At 43.5% G+C, this 14596-nt stretch overlaps 1 long non-coding RNA gene across 1 annotated transcript in view; it reads left to right on the top strand.

Annotated features, from left to right (window-relative positions):
- LOC137218232 (uncharacterized) overlaps positions 1–14596 on the top strand; it is a 1013945-nt gene that overhangs the window by 705454 nt on the left and 293895 nt on the right. The window lies entirely within an intron of this gene.

Here is a 14596-nt window from a genome sequence, read left to right as displayed (position 1 = left end):
GGGTCATGGCTGGAGGCTAGTCTTTTTGATCACAGTCTCAAAAGACACCCATGTTATCCTGAAAAATTGTATCCCATCTGTACCTGTAAATATCTGATTTCCCTTGGTGACTAGGTTTATACACCAGTTGTATGGGTTTGGTTTAACATCAACCTTCTAACAATAAATAAATCCATTTTTGTGTGATGTCAAATTAGGTTGCTCTAAATTGTGAAACTGATTAATCCCTTGATCAATTCCCAAAGTAATGCTTTCCACTCTGTAAGTGCTCTCGGGACATGACCTGATCCATTGTTGGTTGAGGATGTTTTTACATAACATGGAAGAAAATGCACAATTGAAGGGATGACCTTGTGAAAGCAACTTTGTATTTGCTTACATCCCTCAGATATTACAACCATGAGAAGCCAAACTCATAGAAATAGAGAAAAGAATGGTGGTTTCCAGGTTAGGGTAAAGAGGGAGAGAGTGGTAAAAGGGAACAAGAATTCAACCATAAGATGGCTAACGTCTGAGGATCTAATGTAAACCACGGTGACTATGGTCAACAACACTGTTTTTGGAAGTGAAATTTGCAAGAGGTTGAAACCTAAATGTTCTCTGACACACACAAAAAAATAAATATGTGAGGCGACGGATGTGTTAATTCACTAGGCGGGGGGGGGGGACATCTTTTCACATTTATACATATTTTAGATAAATACAGTTTGTCTAAAGTACAGTTCGAATATCTTACAGTTTGAATATCTTACAGTTTGAATATCTTACAATTTTATGTCAATTTTATGTCAATTCCACCTCAATAAATCTGAATTTTATTTTATTTTATTTATTTATTTTTTTGCGGTACACGGGCCTCTCACTGCTGTGGCCTCTCCCGTTGCGGACTACAGGCTCCGGAGGCGCAGGCTCAGCGGCCATGGCTCACGGGCCCAGCCGCTCCGTGGCATGTGGGATCTTCCTGGACCAGAGTACGAGCCCGCGTCCCCTGCATCGGCAGGTGGACTCTCAACCATTGCGCCACAAGGGAAGCCCTAAATCTGAAATTTTAAAACAGATATTGTTGCCGAACCAGGTTCACTTGCCTGACGCACAGCAAGCCAAACACTGAGACGTCAAATTTGCAGCAGGGAAGGGTTTATTCATGAAGCAGCCAAGTGAGGAGATAGGAGAACAAATCTCAGATCCACCTCCCCGAAGGTGAGGGCTCAGGATATTTACAGGATAAAGAAGCAGGGCGACTTTAGGCATGAGGAAAGGTGATTGGCGGTGGGGAAAACGTGAGGTCATCAGTGTTCTCCCCAGGTATATCTGGATCACAGGCTTCTATGAGATGCATGTTCATAAATGGAGGCAGTCAGCATAATCTGAGATTGGAGGTTTAGGCCCTCTGACATCAAATGGTCACTCATCAGACCCCTGGGCAGACCCAGTAGTAGGGGTGGTGGGTCCCAACCAATCTATTTTGGATTGCACTGAACAGGAACCAACTTGAAATTCCTGGAAAACAACTTAAACCTCCCAGTTACTATAATGACCCATAGTTGGAGGCGTTATCTACAGCGGTGGTTAAAGTGTTTTGTTGTATATTACCTAGGTTACGTGAAGCTTGGAGTGTATGGAATTAAAGAGAGACAGGGAAAATACAATTAAAGTGAGTTCAATCAGCAGAGGCAGTTCTTCAACATGCTATTCCCTTATCCGTTGTTCTGTAAAACAAGCTCAAGGATTTCTCTTAGTCACTACTTTCTGTTAACCCAGAAAGGGACATGGTTTCAGTATTACATCCAGGAAAAATGGAAGGTTGATAGTGTCTAGCTCCATAACACTTAGGATTATAGGAACTCAGTCAAACATCACACGATACAAAAAGTCTGCCTTGCTGACAGTATCGGAGCAAGCTTTAGTCATTACTCATTTCTGAATTACCATGTTTGCCTGCATTGTTGGCTTAATTCATGAGTTACAAAGAGCTGCACACTGGAAACTTCCTAGAGTGTTTGATCCTATTCTCCCAAAGTAAAATGCTGCATTTGTAGATTACCCTTTGTGGGGACTCCTTTGACTTTTTGTATATTAGATTTTAAACAGACATAGAGAGATATCATGAAATAATTTTCTCTATTTTTCCTTTTATTATTTTCTTCAATATAACCCTCTCTTTAGTTAGTAAGAGGTACCCATGTTGCCTCAAAAACGATTAGGTTTTTATCACAAGAATGCAAAGAGAAAGAATGGTCCGATGTTCCGCTTTTATATTTTCAAAGTAAGCTATTTAAGTCCAGACTGGAAATAGTTGTTTTGAAAAGTAATCCCTTTCATTTGGAAGAGGTGAAATTCACTGAATGAAGACAAGGCCCTAGAAAATAAGAATGAGGACACTCTGATAGAAGAGCAGCACAGTGATAACCTGCCCAGCAATAGGAGGAAAGAGGAGGAGAATGACACAGAGCACCCTGTCTCAGGAGAGGAGACAAGATTCATTCTGGCTGAGAGAGGAAAATAGGGTGGACAGAGGGCTGCTCTTGGAGGGTTTGTGGTTTCAGGGATGAGGGGAACTGGCTGGTTTACTGATGGGGGATGAGAATCGTCGTGGCGAGAAATCATCCCTCATCAGCAGGGTGTGGGCATCAGGAAACCCCACTGAGACCCGTAGACCCTCTGCTGCCAATGACTGAGCACCGGCCACCATTGCTCAGGGGCACATTGACTCTCCTGGTCTTTGAGGTTTCCGGTGGTGCTGGGTAACTTCTCTGCTCATGTCTCCTGGACCATCCAGCAGAAGCCCTGACCATCCCTTCCCTGATCCTCTTTGAACCCTAACTGAAAATTCTCCCTTTTCAATGACCTGGAGTGTTATAAACATTCCAGTGGTTTGCAAAGTCAGACACAAGATGGAAGAAGAAGGAAAAAACTGGAATAAAATGTCATTAACAATTTTTTTGAACTCAAATTGTTTTAAAGAACAGAATCTGTTTTCTGAGGGGACGGGAAGTCCACTGTGGCAGGTGAGGCCCAATGGCGGCTGGGCACTCAGCAGAAGGACTCTCTGAAGGAGGGCATGGGATCCATATGAAGACAGGAAAGAGAGTCCATGGCTGACGGTGGGAAGTGAAAGAGAGAAGTGAGAGCTGCTGGGACAGGATAGGGCTCTGCTCCCCTCTGGGCACCTCTTCCCTTCCAGGCAGCTGCTGTGCACAGACGTCGGTCTTCAGGATAAAGACTGTTGGGGTAGCGAGGCTTGGCAGTAGGTGTAGCCGGGGAGGGGTTCCACGGGTTTCTCCCAGCATTAGTGGCGGCTGCTCATGTCCTAATCCTGTCAGGTCGCCTGTGGTGCTTCTGCAGGAGGGACATTCTGCCTGAACTGATGGCTGAGGCCTGAGCCCTCTTATGGAGACTGGGGAGAGGGCTGGTCTGTGCTGGGAAGAAGCAGACCCTTCTGGGAAACTAAGAAAACTGGGGATAGGCGGGGCATGAAGAAATGATTCTATTCCACACCCTTTGGGACGGGGAGAGGGTCACCTAAGGGACAGAATGCATCTGGATGGGCTCACAAGTTTACTCGGGAAGGATGTCATGAAAATAATTTTTATGTTTAGTCTTTAAACTAAACAAGAGTGTCTGGGTTGTTGGGCCTGAGAAAGAGCCCCAGATATGAGTCACTTGGGGTCCAGGTTTGTGCTTGAGTTGCTGCTGAGCCTGTGGGGATCGCCCTGTGTGGACAATCCCTTATTAACCCGGCACAACACATGCAATGTGCCTGCAAACAGGCAGGGGGACACTTGACACTCAGGAGGCATCAGGTTAATGAAGAAAGAGCCCCCAGTGCCTGTCTTTGGCTGAGAGAGGACAGTGGTGACACTCATCCAAGTGCAAATACGTACATCCTGTGACACAGTACTTTGGTGTCGCTTCTCTGTACTGTACTCTATCTTAACTTCTTTCTTTAGATTTTAGTTTTTGTTAAACAGAAATATGGAGATTAAGGAAAAACAGGGATAAGTGGAGTAGGTACAGTTGGTCCATGCTCCACTTTCTGAAAAAAGAAATCAAACTAGGCCAGTGCCTGAGATGACATTTGGAATACCTGTTATAACCACCATTAAATATGTAGCTTCCATGAACTGAAAGTGACCTCCATCCCACATGTGCACGTTATGGCTGGTGGTCTGGCTCGTGTGTGACCCAGGTAACGGCAACAGGAAGAGCAGGAATGGAATCATGAGAGTGGATGACCACGTGGGTCTTTTTGTTCCAACACCATGAACCTCCGAGGACTTTGTGAATAGGTTCCATTTTGATTGCCATTGCTGGCCTGAGAGATAGTGTGAACTGTAGTTTATGGATGGGTGAGTGGACATGTGAAAGACAAGTTCAAGGACAACTCTAACAGAAGTATCATTTATGTACAGATCCAGGAAAGAAACCAGATATTTCAGACTCTTTCAGAAGCCTGTATTAGCCACTTGGATGCCTGATATATTAGGGCTGCTCCCCTGACTTTAAACCCAGCTTCACCCACCCTCATATCTTGGCATTTATAAGTGAGGAGGTGGTAAGAGGCATGTGGGTGGTGACTTCAATTGTTATTTAGAGAGTGGCCTGTATGGCTGCCATGGTTAGGTGCAGCTACGCAGTACAGATCATTTTTCTTCCTAATATGTCTTCTGATTCCTTTTTACTATACTGGTTTCCACAAGCCTAATATTTCGCAGCATACGGTGTTTTACCACAAGCCTCCAAAGATCACCTCTTTCAGAGGGACCTCCTGCTTCTGCACCATTGCTGCTGCTCTGAGACTGTCCCCCGCCTCATGGCCCTTTCCAAGCACTTTCCTTTTGGCGCTTTCACAGCTCATGCTCAGACCTGCAAATGTCACTTTTTCTCACTCTCTCATGGTTAATTCTCTGACCATCACATAAGAGACCTCTTCTCACTATTTCCCACTCATGGCAGCCTACAGCTGCTGAGTGGGAAGCCCTCTGATGGTGTCTGTCAATAACCACCATCAGCACCCAGCACACTGGCTTCCTTTCCTTCTGGTCTCTACCTGACACTCAGATCTGCTGGGGGCTCCGGATGTCAAGCAGGGAAGTGCACTGTTTGTGCATAGACACTGGGAGGGTACATGCTTCCCTTTTGGATTTAAAAAAATGTAATATGGAGTGATTCTAATAACTAGCCACTATACATCTTCATATACAGAATTTCAGACTTCTTCAAAGTAAATCTACATCAGTGGTACAGCTTAATCCAAAAGGGAAGTTAAGTGGTACCCCTTTCCAATCCACTCCCAGATTAAAGATGTTTTGATCAAAATCAAGACAAGAACACTCTTGTTCCTTTACCAAAAAATGTTTGTGCATCTGATGCACAGCAAAGCAAAGCATGAGACACTGATATTTGCAGCAATGAAAGGCTTTGTTCACAAGCCAGCCAAGAGAGACAACGAGAGAACAAGTCTCAGATCCCCCTCCTTGAAGGCCAGGGACTTGAGATATTTGCGGGATAAAGGACCTGGGTGGCCTTAGGCCTGGAGAAAGGCCACTGCAAGTAGGGAAAAGTGAGGTAATTAGTGTTCTGCAGAGATATATCTGAGCAACGTGCTTCCTTGTGGGAGGTACGTTCAAATGTGGAGGCACTTAGCATGGTCTGAGGGTGGAATTTCTGGTCCTCTGACCTGAAACGGTCATTCATGGGACACCTGCACACGCCCAGGTTTGGGGGCAGTGGTCCCAACAAGTCTTATCCGGCTCAAACTTGAGTTAGACAAAGCTGACTCCAAGTTCCTGAAAATAACTGGGGCCACATCTTTCATCTCGGTGTGCATCTTGGAGGGTATGCAAATTGCCACAAAATAGTTAAAGTGAGCTTGCTCAGTGAAAGCAGGCTACAAGCAGAGGGGTGACACAAGATCAAGAAATCTGCTGGGCGCCAGTTTCTGTTAACCACACAGGGCTCAGTTTCAATCCTTTTCTAGCAAGTGAAGACAAACTGTAATAAGCTCATCATGGTGTGATTCCCCTCACTTGGATTGCTTCCCTTTCAGTCTTTTGTTTTCCATGATCTTTGGTGTCACTCAGGGCTGACATGATGAACAGGATCCCTGCACCTAAAACTCCTGGCCAGATGTTCGAGGGGCAGAGGACAGGTGTGATTGTGTGGACAGCCTAGGTCATCCTGGTGGCTGAGGGGAGACTCGATTGCTTCCCTAGATTCATCTCTCTGCACTCCTTGCCTCAGAGCCCTGGGACATATGGGGACACGATCTAAGGTGAGCATAATATAAAGGTACCCATGGACAGTTCACTTGATCTTTCACACAGACTTGAAGGCAGAGAGGAGACAGGAGCCTTGTAGCTTTTCTGCTCAATTAGGCAGATTCTCCCAGGGTGGACGTTTCCCTGGAATTCATGGTAATGGCAAGTGTCTGAATCATAGATTTAAAATTTCGAGTTCTTCCCTTTCTTGAATACTGATTATTTGTTGGAAGTAAGAGAATATGAAAAATTATTTTACACATCCCTGGATATCACACACATCCCCAAAGCAAAATTTATTGCTGAGCCTAAAAATGGGCTGAAGCAAAACTAGACTCATTAATCGTGATCACCCTTTCCATTGTTCTGCCATAGATTTCCTGCTTCAGGCTCTCTCCTAGCAGGAGCCGTAGTGATATAATAATATAAATGATGTAGTTTCACACACATGGATTTTTCTGCTCTAGAATAAACAATCATGTTTTAATCTATTCATAACCAAATTTGTTCTGAAGGGGAATTAACAACGGTCGGTTTTGTGTATATTTACCCCTTTACTTATAAGCCTCCTGTGATAGGAAGTCTCTTGACTCTGCAATGTTAGCAGCCACGTGGCTCTCGTCCCCACTGTACTGCAAGCTCTTTGTGGGCACATGGATATGTATCATCTTTGCGTTCCTCATGTTATCTGGGTTGGAACTTCACCATATGCACAAACAGGAAGAGGAATTTCTAAGGCCAGTTCAGCTGAGAGATGAAGATAAGAAATACTGGATCATGCACCAACCTGCATCACTGGAATCAGAGGAAGTGGGTTAAGGAGATGGCATGGAAGTAGAGAAAGAGGACCTGGAGAATGACCCAAACCCTCCTGAGGGCAGGAGGGTCAGTGAGCGAAATCCCTTTTGTTGGAAATCTTTACATGCTCCTGGGGCAAGTCATCTGTGCAAAGGGACCATGAAAGACCACTCGCAGAGCTGGTGAATGGTCACTTACCAGATGCGTAAACAAGAAAGTCAATATTTATTGTCCACACTGGACATTTTTGATAAATAAAGCTGTATATTTTGCTTGAGTGGCAGGGTTTTACCAAGGCAGAGCTGTAAGGTATATAAGAATATCATTTTTGAGGTAGTTTTACTTCACTTATATTGTTTGTTACATAATAATAGTAGCTACCCAGGTTATTGTAGGCTATCTCGTCGCCCCCAGCTCTGACTTTGTCTTCTTCTGTGACACAGGACACATTAACTTAACCTCTCAAAGTCTGAATTTCCTCATTTTAAAGCAATGGTGGTATGACCTAATCCACAGGGCTATAGAGAAGATTAGAGGAGATCATGGATATGAGATATTTACCATGTGGCCTAGAAGGGTAATTTCTCTACACACACAGACCACTATCATTATAGGAAAAAAAACATTAGGAAGAGGCAAAATGGTGGAATTTTGGAGAGATAGTTTCAGACCTGGATTCTAGGACCACAGATAATTCTTAAGAATTTTTCCTTCAAAATATCATTTAATTCCCTCCTGCAAAACTGCATTATTTTTCCTAATAATATTCCAACACACTCATAACCACTCTGCTTTCTTCCTCTCTATCCTGATTCAATATACCCCTCACATGGTTATGAGGCTGCTCTTCTGAACCACGAGGTTGACCATACTGCCCCATTATTGCAGACACTGAGGCCCAGAGAACAGTCTGATGCTCGTTGGCTGTCTAGGGCTCCCTGTCTCTCAGGCTTCTCATGACCACCCTGCTTACCCGGGGACTCACTGTGACCAATTATTCCATTGTGCAGAATTCTTTCCACAATGACTCTCTTCTCAAGAGATTCATTCTGCCTTTCACACTCCCTCCATTCCTCTACAGTGTCCCTTACTCATCAAGTCTCAATTAAACTATAACTTCTTTTTTTAAAAAACTATCACTTCTTCCAACACTTTCATCACCTCCCTTGACACTTGACAAAATTAATCACTGTCCTCTGTGCTTCATTTCATAGCCTATTCTACATTGTGTTACTGGTATTTGTCTTTCCCCTACTAGGGTGTGAATTCCTTCAGAATCAAAACCATTTTATATTATATTGACCTTAGAATTTATCAGTGACCAACATAAAATTCTTGCTTATGCTCAGGCAAAAATTACTTGAATTGAAACTTAACCTCCGTGGAATTCAGATTTTTTTTCCCCCAACCATAAAGTGAAGATGTTGATCTAATTTCACTTTGAAATTAAAAGATATTCTAAATAAATAATGTCCCAAGCATTATAAATTGTGAAATGATTTTAGGGATAAAAAAAAGGCAAAGTAAAATAATTCAAAGCTAGTTACTATAGATGTAGCAGAACGCTTTCCAGGGGACAGTGGCTCTCAAGTGGGGTGAATGGCGGCTCTGAATTAAGTTTTGCCTAAATGCCACATCCTAGCCCTGTGTCCACAATGAGGATTCAGACTGTCCTTGCATAGTTGATGACTCTGTAGACAGGAAGTGAACAAAAGAAGCATGGTTGCTGAGACTCTGATAGAGTCCCCCATAGGAAATGAGTGCGATTTCATGGAACAGTCCTGGGAACAAGGCCAAAGCCCAGAGGTGTTCAGTGGCTCTAGACAAACCTGATGGCAGTTAATTGACATGAGGCTGACCCAAACAATCTAAATGTGAAGTGGGAATAAAGCTATCAGTAATGCCGGGGGACCCTCTAATAAAGGCAAAAAAAGGCAAGGGGAAATATTTTTAGTTCAGCAGGAAAAGGAAAGTCCTGGAGCCTTGTCATTTTGTGAGACACGACACAGAGAAACATCGTGGACCTAGTGACAATGTGGAAGTGAGCGTGATGTTCAAATAAGAGCCGGGAAGAAACTAGGGAGCGATTTAGAGGACGCGGTGGCCCGTGAGGTCAGTGCAGAAACTGGAGTTCCAGATATAGATGATGTCGGTGGTAAACGAAGCAGCAGGAGCTGAACCAGCAGCTCTGAGCAGCCTCCCTGTGTGACAGGCTCACCAGCCCCAGAGGCACGTGAGGCAGCAGGAGGAATTGCTGGGGAGGTGGGTCTGGAGCAGCGTGACAGGAGCAGTGAGAACAATGTCCGGAAAGGAGAGGGGACCTCAAGTGTCAGGGCAGAGTTCAGCCCCCAGGCAAGGGATCCCTGGAAGATTGCTCCGGACGGGAGAAGCATGGCGCTGACAAAGCGGAAACGAGCATCGACCAAGGCTGGAGGGACAGTCAAGTCAGAGCAGGTCGTGGGTAGACAATGAAAGTGGTTAAGGTGTGGTGTAAGAGCCCATCTCCGAGAATCTTAAGGGATGCTGGCGAGGGTAAGGACCCACGCACCATGAGAGCTGAGAGCCTCTGCTGGGCATGGCCAGTGCACTTGAGAGCTGGGAGGATCAATAAAAACTTAGTTTTTTATTACTTTATTATTGCAGAGGTAAGGCCCAGACAATCTTCAGATTACAATCATAAACAAAATATTTTTGAATAAAATTTGTCTAGTTTTACACATTTCCTCTGGGTAATTCAATTAATGCATCAAAAATAAATATATTTATTAAAGTTGTTGTTTTTTTCTCATACAATTGGCATTAAAACATGCAAACTGATCTTTCTACTTTTAGCCTGAGTCTCCAAGGTGTTCTTTCAGTTAGTGACAACAATGTATATTTTGAGTCTCTTTATTAAAATTTTGGGAGAAATTAGAACATCTAAAAAAGTACTTAGTATTTAAGCTCCACCAATTTAGACTTTCTTCCAATGCACAGGCAAGGGCTGTGGTTCTCAGCTCGACGTGCAATTTAAAAATCTCAGGCAAATTTTTACATATGTGGCCATCCAGTCCCACTGCCGCAGATTCTGCTCTACATTCTATGTCTGTGAGGTGGAGTCCTCTGTGACGTATGTTTTTCGTCTCCCTTGGTGATTCTAATGGGAAGACAAAGACAATTATCACTAAGCTTGGGGGCCACAGGGTAAGAAAAGTGCAGAGGATCTCAATTTTAGAAACTACATTTCTCACCTGTGCTCTGCACGTTCCCATCTCCTAAACATAAACGCACAGGTCCACACACCTCCCTGGTCCCCACCAAGCATCCTTTCTTCAGACTTTACTGTATTTGAGCATCTGCATTCCAACAACAATGCTAGATTCCGAAGGTTTTCTCTTACTTCTCTCTCCTCTCATCCTCTGCTAGGTTCCTCCCCTGGTGTCCCCTCCCAATTTCTACCAGAGACCAGGATTGTGGCCACTCTACTCGGAATGCCACTCCGTGTCTAACGTGGGACCTGCCCAGATAAGATCTTAAATACTAGTTGAATTGAGGCTATTTGTGGTGTCTTACTAGCTGCTTTTTCTGCATGCTGGGAGGGCAAGGTTCTCATTTTCTGATTCGCTCTTTCACCAACCCCCCAGGATTCAGGCTCGGAGTGTTGTGTGTTCTTGCGTATGGGCAGATATATCTTCCATATTCTTTTCCTTAATTTTGTTTCTCTGTCTCTCTTTTTTAGCAATAGAAAATAAGCGTTCAAACAGACACATGAGAATAATATCATGAAAATCAGAGGACCCATTATCCACAGATCCTTGATAACACCCCGCCCCATGGGGCTCCTGCTCATCTCTGCCGCGCACATTGTGACTCTCTCCCCATCGCTCCCTGCATCTGATGATGCCAACCTCCTCTCAGACCCTAGAACACACCGGCCTCTTTCCAACTCCTGCTCCTGTCGTTTCTGCCTGGAATACTCTTTATCCTGCTCATCACCTGCACATTCTACAAGTCTCACAGTGATCTCATTCCCTAGAGGGGACCTTACCGACACCTTCTCATGGGGAAGGGAGGTTAATTACCTGAAGATGAAGCTCAGAAATCCTCTCTGGCCTATGAGGTGACAGCTGTGCAGATCCTCCCTCCACCTCAGTGTCTGACAGCTGTTATTTATTTATTTATTCATTTATATTTAATGACAATGTTTTCTGACAATGTTTGGATTATAAATTGATGTCAGTTGAAGGGATTAAAGAAAAGACATGCAAGCACTGTGTGAGGATATTGGTGCCTACAGGCACACAGGCTATGAACAGAGGAACACAGTGAAAGTGTAAGTTTTAACTTTTTTATATTATCCTTAGACTTCTAAAAATCTCAAACATAAGGAGTTCTGTCACCCCTCAATATAATTTTCAGGTATATCAATAATCAAAAGGAAACAACCAAAGTAAATATTGTCAATATTTATGATTGAAGTACAAGCAATATTTTGAATGGAAAACAGAAGTTGGCCACTAATTGATGTTCTGTTCTTTCTTTATAGTAATTGAAAATTCTCCTTGGGAACATTGATTGACAAGATGAGGAAGAGAAATCTCATAAACTTCTTATAAAGGCTTGGGTTACCCTCATTTATAAATAATGACACCCAGAAGAGAATTAGGGTTTTTAATGTTAAAACGACAAATAATAACCACATTATAAATTAGTTAATAAAATGGTTAATAAATCAGTTAATAAACTGGTTTATCTTTTTAATATATTCATTCTACTTTAATGAGCATAATTTATAATTGCCTGTGACATCCTATAAATGAAGTTATATACTTTCAGTCAACTTGTAAGATAGAATAGAAAAGTGTATGGTGCACAAAGAGGTTGAAAAAATGAAAATATATAATGAAAATTCAACTTTGTTGTTATAGCATCTAGACGAGAGGAAAAAAAGAAATCAGTAAGTATATAGAAGATCTGAGTGACACTATTCATCTTGAAGTAATGAACATTTATAGTTTTCCACTTAATAATTGCAGAATAAAATATTTTTTTCTAGTAAACATGGAAAATTTACCAAGATATTCTGCCCAACAAAACACGCTCATTAAATATGAAAATAATAAAAATATTACCAATTATGTTAAGCGAATTAAACAAGATCTTGCATGTAAGGGCTCAGGTGGGCACAGAAGGCTGCTTCCCACCCACCACTCTAACCACAGACAAGGGAACACAGAGTTTCAGCTGGAAGTCATTAGGCCATTGTGGATCGAGGGGGATGGAGAGGTAGAAACAGACCGTGAGAGATGAAAAGGGTCCAAAGCAGGACCAGAATCCAGCACTAAGAGTGACCACCCTGGGGCCTATTTAGACAATTGACACAATTATCTCCAATCATTCATTGGGGTTACTGTGTTTGCCGCATGATCTTAGATAAGTGCTAATAAATACATCATCTCATGTAACTCTCCAAACAGCTCTATGACATAGTAGTATGGTCATCTCTGCTTTAGAAGTAAGGAAAGTGAGGCTAGAGTTGGTTAGGTGGCCTGTCCAACGTCACACAAATAGGAAGGGGTAGAGCTAGGGCGGGAATGTTTGTGTAATTCAGGACCAGCTTGTGCATTTCCTAGCAGCATCCTCATGTCTAAATGGATGAGCCACAACTCACACAAGCACCTTTAATTCAGGTTTGGGGTAGGAACTGTGAAAAGTCTCCCACATATTTTGCTTAATCTTTTGAAAAAGAAAAGAATATATAGGGCTTCCTTGGTGGCTCAGTGGTTAAGAATCTGCCTGCCAATGCAGGGGACATGGGATCCAGCTCTGGTCTGGGAAGATCCCATGTGCCGTGGAGCAACTAAGCCCGTGGACCACACCTACTGAGCCCGTGCACCATAACTACTGAGCTCGTGAGCCACAAGTGCTGAACCGTGAGAGCCTAGAGCCCTTGCTCTGCAACAGGAGAAGCCGCCTCAATGAGAAGCCCGCGTACCACAACAAAGACCCAACGCAGCCAAAAATAAAATAAATAAGAAAATAAATAATAATAATAAAATATATATATAAAAGATTGTTATAGCATTAAATAAAACACAGCTGTCACTTTCTATCAAGTGTAATGAGGAAGAGGAAGAAACAAAACTGAAACATTTTAATAATTAATTAGTTAATTAACTAATTCCCATGGTTCTCTCTCTCTCTCTCTCTCTCTCTCTCTCTCTCTCTCTCTATATATATATATATATATATATATATATATTTTTTTTGTCTGCATTGGGTCCTCTCTGCAGCCGTGTGCCTCTCACTGCAGCAGCTTCTCCCGTTGCGGTGCTCTGGCTCTAGGTGCACCGGTCTCCACAGCTGTGGCTCACGGGCTCAGCTGCTCTTCAGCATGTGAGATCCTCCCGGACCAGGGATCGAACCCACGTCCCCTGCACTGGCAGGTGGACTCCCAACCACTGGGCCACCAGGGAAGTCCTGGTTCACTTCTATTCACCCCTCAGCTTCTGGGGGCTGTTCTCAGCTGCTGGTTAAGGTGCGAATGCACAGACTTCAGGAAGCCTCGTTTTTCAGCAGAGATGCCCACAGAGGCTCTAAGCAAGGCCCACAGTCCCTCCCTGTTTGGCCCCTTGAATTTCCTCTTCTCACAGGCCCCCTGCCATCAGGAGGATCCACAACATCTGCCCACATCTCCCCCTCCCTCTTAGGAGGGTGGCTCCTACATTGATTTCTTGAGCAACATTATCAGCGGGACACTTCCTCATTCTAACACCCAGATACAAGGACATTCCGCTAACAGAGTTATACATTGTTTTTAAAAAGATCCACTTAGGGCTTCCCTGGTGGTGCAGTGGTTAAGAATCCACCTGCCAATGAAGGGGACATGGGCTCGAGCCCTTGTCCGAGAAGATCCCACATGCCACAGAGCAACAAAGCCCGCGTGACACAACTACTGAAGCCCATGCGCCTATAATCTGTGCTCCGTAGCAAGAGAAGCCACCGCAATGAGAAGCCCGCATGCAGCAACGAAGACCCGGCACAACCAAAAGTAAAATAAATAAATAAATAAATAAATAAATAAATAAATAAAATTATAAAAATAAAAACGATACACTTAAATACCTGTATTAGTTTTCTGTTGTTGATGTAACAAATTACCAAAAGTTCCTTCTCTTACATTTCTGGAGGTTAGCAATCCAAAATAGATCTGACTGTGCTAGCTTTAAAGTGTCAGCAGGTCTCTTCCTTCTGGAGGATCTGTTGCAGTGTCTGTTCCCTGCCTTCACCGGCTTGTAGAGGCCACATGATTTCCTCGCTTTCTGGCCCCGCCGGCAATCACAGCACTTCCACCTCTGCCCCAGTCCTCACACCTCCTTCTCTGGCTGTGACTCTCTGTCCTTCCTCTTTCATAGCTGAAGACCTTTGTGATTGCTTTGCACCCACAAAACTTATCCAGGAGACCCTCTCCAAGTCAAGATTCTTAACTTAATCACACCCACACAAGTTCCTTTAGCTGTGTGAGGTAATATATTTGTATGTTGGGGAATTAGACCATA

The sequence above is a fragment of the Pseudorca crassidens genome, unplaced genomic scaffold, assembly GCF_039906515.1.
Source record: "Pseudorca crassidens isolate mPseCra1 unplaced genomic scaffold, mPseCra1.hap1 Scaffold_64, whole genome shotgun sequence".
Lineage (NCBI taxonomy): Eukaryota > Metazoa > Chordata > Mammalia > Artiodactyla > Delphinidae > Pseudorca > Pseudorca crassidens.
This window is presented reverse-complemented; position numbering and strand designations above follow the sequence as displayed.